A 5,355-nucleotide genomic window follows, 5' to 3' on the forward strand; every position below is an offset into this window, starting at 1 on the left:
GCCCTATATATACCCTTTGGAAAATACCACAGTGTGTACAAACTTTGTTCACATAGAGTCCACACAGTACACACTGTGTTCACATAGAGTCCACACAGTGAACGCTGTGTTAACTCTGTGTTTTTGAATTACATACAGTGAACACACAGTGAACACTTATATAATATAGTAATATTTATATTTTATAGGCCTATATTATAGTTACCTCGCAGTTTATCACAGTATTAACAGGATGATGTAAAAAATAGTTTTTCAGTACATCTCCCTCATGGTATTACTAGGATAAAATGGTATTATCACCAAACAGTGATCACAGTCTTGCCACTATGCTTTGTGAAACCCCAGGGGGTCATGGTGGAGACGTTGGAAAATCAGATCACATGCAGCTCGTCTGGCCCGATCATTGGTTGTACCAGGATGGTGTGAGGAAGAGGGTAGATCATATTTCAAATTCAAGCGGGGATTCATTGTTTCATCGTCGGTTACAGCAAGCGTTGTGTTAAATTGGATTCGTTAAATTAATTTCGCAAAACGAAAATGTGCATGGGTTCTACTCCACTGGACGGAGACAAATGAGACAAGTATCCTGGACGATTCAATGGTTCCAGATAAAATAATGTTCGAGGACAACCGAAAGATTGAGATGGAGAATATGGAGACCCAAAGTTAACAAGAACCCTCCAAGAAAAAATGTCTGAATGGCGTACTGTATTCAAGTGTTGTCGTTTCTATTCATATAGGTAATATTCGATATGATATCTGAAAAGGTATTTCGGTTCGATTAGGTATTCCCGTAACAAATTAAGTAAGTTTCTCGTAATATATTTAGGTCATTAAACCTTTTGAGACGATACCGTGTTAAATATTGTTAATTCACGTGCGAACTTATTCGCACGGTATGACAGCCGTTACGTCATGAAACGTCAAATGCTGATTGGCTATGTCTACCGTGCGAATAAGACTCATAAGAGCTTATTCGCACGGTCTACCGTGCGAATAACCACTTCCATTTTGAAATTGCATTTTTCTTATTTACACACTTTGAATATATTCATTTTAGCTAGGTTGTCCATAGGCCTGCTGCTGGTACTAACAATCAATAGTGTTCCAATCCATAACCAACCCACTACTTAAATAAACAGAAAAATAAACTCGGGCTAGGAGGCCTTAAAGGTTACGACCGTTTGACCTAGGCCTACTAGGCTTGACCTCCTAAATGGTCTGGTTGAAACGGCCGTTAACTCGATTGTGGAATTAATGAGTATGACGGGCAATTACGCTTTTTAATTCGTTTTTATTTATCTATTATTATTTTTTTTATTCAATCTTTTGGTATGTAACATAGGTCTAAATGTATAAAAACAAAACCTAAAATGTTATCTTCATTTGGTAAGAATTGAAATATATTATTTGCACCAACAATTAAAGTTGTTTTAGGATCGATTAACCTTCCTAAAACAGTACTACTAGCCTATTCCTAGTAATATAGCATAAATGCCTACTAAACATTAGCTAGCACTGTACATTCTATGTATGCCTTGCTATATGAATTGCATTTTTAGCGTTAAAAGTCTGGCCAGGCCAGCTTGATTTTCGTGTGATTAATTTTCTTTAATGTTAGTTTTATTTTTTTAGTTTACAAACTATGAATATAATAAATCTACTTGCAAATTATGGTTTGTTTTAAAATACTCTGTTTGATTTAATTAAGAAGTTAAAAATGTATGAAATAAAATTCAGCTACCATGTATTTTTGGCTGCCAAAATACATTGTATTTAAAAGACTAGGTATAAAGAACATTTGTTTACTAATTTAAGAACTTTCTTTATTTTCAGGTTGCACTTGATACCGTACATTTTGTCTCAAAGGACTATTATGCAGCTTAAAAATGCCAACATGCAAGTAGACTGGTATGTGCTGCAATGACAAACAAAAAATATACAGTATCTGCAATAGTTGGTGAGTTAATTTTTTATTTATTTTTTTTAAATAATCCAATTGTGTTTAAATTTAAGACTACAGCAAATGTATTACAGCATAGAGAAAATAGAACTGTTCTATTTTCTCTATGATTACAGTAAGTATATTGCATTATAGTAAATTGTCTGCTTTACGACCGTTGATTTTAGAATGACTTAATATTACCATGTTGAATTACTAAAAATACAAGCAATGTACTATTCAACAGTTGTAAACAAAATTTGACATTTGCCCCAAGGCCGTTAAAAAATTTATGTATACCTCATTGCTCCACGATTCAATACAGTAAGTAAATTAATGTTTCACATCTACACATTAAACATTAGAATACAGTATTGTCAGCAATAATAAAACCTACAGTCCCACATTAACACCATTAAAATAATGAAGCTAGCAGGCCACCGTTATTGCAGCATTATGTTGCGTGATACTTGCTATTACATGTCACTACTCAAGTTTGTGTTGTCATGATGACATGAGTCTCATAGTGTACTCCGGGTTTTATGAATCTAATTGTCTTTCGAACATGTCAATTTCAAAATTATTACTGCATATACAGTATTCTACTCGAACCTAGAAATTTATAACAACGATGTAATTCTCATTTAGATAGATAGGCCTACTTTTCATATCTCCGAAGTTTTGTGACAATATTTTTTAATATAATTTCAGAATACCCAGATATCCAGTCAGCAGCTGTAAAAACCAAGATGACTAAAATATGTGAAGATACAAGGCGCTCCATGTCAAAGGGAATGGATACAGCAGCTAATGTTTAACAACAGGCGCTTAATATGCAGTAATTTTTTAATTTTAAATTGTAATTATCTTTGCTAAAGGTAACTTAGCAAAGTGTTGTAATTTAATTTTTTAAAGTTTATTTTATATCCTACAGATGAGCTGCAGCATGCTTTACCATCTAAGTAACTGTTCGTCTATATGCAATAAAAACAATTTAAAGAATTGTAAACTCATTGCTACATTAACCAACTATTAAAATCCTTGACTAATTTCAAGCAAAACAATACTTTTAGTGTGAAACAGTTACTGTATACGTTTGACTAATGTTATAACACATACATAATTCGTCTGACTATTATGCAATAATCTTATGATAGTGCTTATATATGTACTTAAAAGTTAGTTTAATAAATGTTTATTTTGTCAATTTTAAAACTGTTAATATTTTATTTTTTTTGTACCTTGCAGGATGAAGGTGAGAACTTTGAGATTGTGCATGTGATGGTTTTACTGCGTGGTGACACTGAATCTCTGTAGAACAAACAGTTTTGTGTAAACTTCACCAATAAAACATAGTCAATTATGTGTTAACACTGTGTTTACTGTATGTTGGCAAGATATGACAACAATGTGTTTACTGTGAAAACCTCACAAAATTCACATAGTCAACAGAGTAAACAAACTGTGTTTATTGTGGAGTGACATTATGTCTACTCTATAGGGACACTGTGTTTAGTGACAATATGGAGAGTGTTTGTGTATTGTGTGGTACACTATGGGAACAGTGTGTGAACAGTGTGTTAACACTGTGTTTACTGAATGTTAGCAATTTGTGACAACAATGTGTTTACTGTGTTTCACACTGTGAAAACCTCACCAATTTCACATAGTCCACAGAGTGAACACACTGTGTTTATTGTGTGGTGACACTATGGAAACACTATGTTCACTGTGTGGGGACAGTGTGTTAATTGTGTGGCTACACTATGGGGACGGTGTGTTTACTGTGTGGAAACAATGTGATCATTGTGTGGTGACACTATGTTTATGTTTGGTGTCACTATGGAAACACTGTGTTTACTACGTGCGGACAGTGTGTTAATTGTGTGGCTACACTATGGCGACATTGTGTTTATTGTGTGGTGACTGTGTGTAAACACTGTGTTTCACACAGTTCACAGTGTGAAAACCTCACAAATTTCATATAATCAATGAGTTATTCACACAGTGTACACACTGTAAACACACAGTGTACAAACTGTGAACACACTGTGCACACACTGTGGTGCAGCATGTGTACACTATGTGAACACATAGTTTTTCACAAGATGTGTATAAGAGACAGCACGGTCTAATGGCATCACGTGACTAGCGCTACGAGGATCGGAAACGTTATATTCCCCCCCCCCCCCCTTAGGGAAATATAACTGTGAAAAGTCACCGGTCTCTGACGTCACTGGATTACACCCGCATTTGTGCCCGTAGTGAATGCTAGTCGAGCGCACGATCGATCGCTCACGAATTGTGAAGGTGTAAGACTAGCGCTTTGAAAATGGCGACTTCAAATAAGTTTAAATCTCTCGACAAGACGAATTGGACAGAAATATTCACGAAAAGGATTTCTCGGTGTACAAAATTTGTTGTGAATTCATCCGTTAATGTAGGCCTACTCAGTGAATATTGTAAGGCCAAGGAATCATCAATTACTTGCATTGAAAATTTCACATCACTGGAGCTCAACGCGTTTCTCCGGTCATACGCTGAGGTAAGGAGAGCAAACGGTGAATTATTGATAACGCTACGCTACGGACTACAGAAACATTTAAAAAAAAGTGAAGGTAATATGAAGTATTTTGGCTATGTAATATTACAGAAACTGATATTGTGTAAAAGTTAAATAAAAGTTCTTGATATAAGTCATGTGTTCAGTTAATTATTTGCATCTATTTTTTGGTTATGTAATATAACAGATATTGCCTTTTCTATCGGTGTAAATATAACATTTGCAGGGGCGGATCGAGGATTTAAAAGAGGGGGGTTCAAAATGTTTCCAAAAAAAGCAACCCAAAATGAAAGGGGGTCTGGTGCTCCCCCGGGAAAATTTTGATTCCTAGATGGCCGGAAATGAGCTTTCCCGACTTCTGAGGAATCTTTTAATTACCTTTAACTGTGGCGGATACAGGATTTGGAGGTAGGGGGTGTAATAAAAATTACCCTTCTATATATGTAGCCCGTTTCACAGATGATTAATTCCTAATGTCAAGCAAAAGATTTTTTTTTATTCGAAAGATTTGTTTTACTGAATACAGCTTTTACAACCTATAACAGTACAGTGTACTGTAAATTCTGTAGTTAACCTTCAGAGAACTTTATTTTTTTTTAAATGGCCTAATAATTATTATATTGTTTTCGTTAAATTAGATGGAGTTTAAATGTGGCTATTAGTTTGAAAGTTTACTGACGTCAATCAACATTTGGTTGCTCGACTCAAAAAGGGAAATCGTAATGTTCGTTAGAAAGTGAAAAAAAAATCTATATTTTATAATAATAATAATAATAAAAATAATAATAATAATAATAATAATAATAATAATAATAATACAATTTACAAGGCGCAAATAAACAAGGTGTCT

At 34.3% G+C, this 5,355-nt stretch overlaps 1 long non-coding RNA gene across 1 annotated transcript; it reads left to right on the plus strand.

Moving 5' to 3' along the window:
- The first annotated feature begins 463 nt into the window (after positions 1-463).
- On the plus strand, positions 464-2,861 carry LOC117104608. The gene is made up of 3 exons (XR_004444788.1): positions 464-740; positions 1,837-1,960; positions 2,654-2,861. It is a non-coding gene; the product is annotated as an uncharacterized LOC117104608 (long non-coding RNA).
- Positions 2,862-5,355: the final 2,494 nt, after the last annotated feature.

Source organism: Anneissia japonica, unplaced genomic scaffold, assembly GCF_011630105.1.
Source record: "Anneissia japonica isolate Jap-2015-1 unplaced genomic scaffold, ASM1163010v1 scaffold287712_len2945570_cov188, whole genome shotgun sequence".
In the NCBI taxonomy this organism is placed as follows: Eukaryota; Metazoa; Echinodermata; class Crinoidea; order Comatulida; family Comatulidae; genus Anneissia; species Anneissia japonica.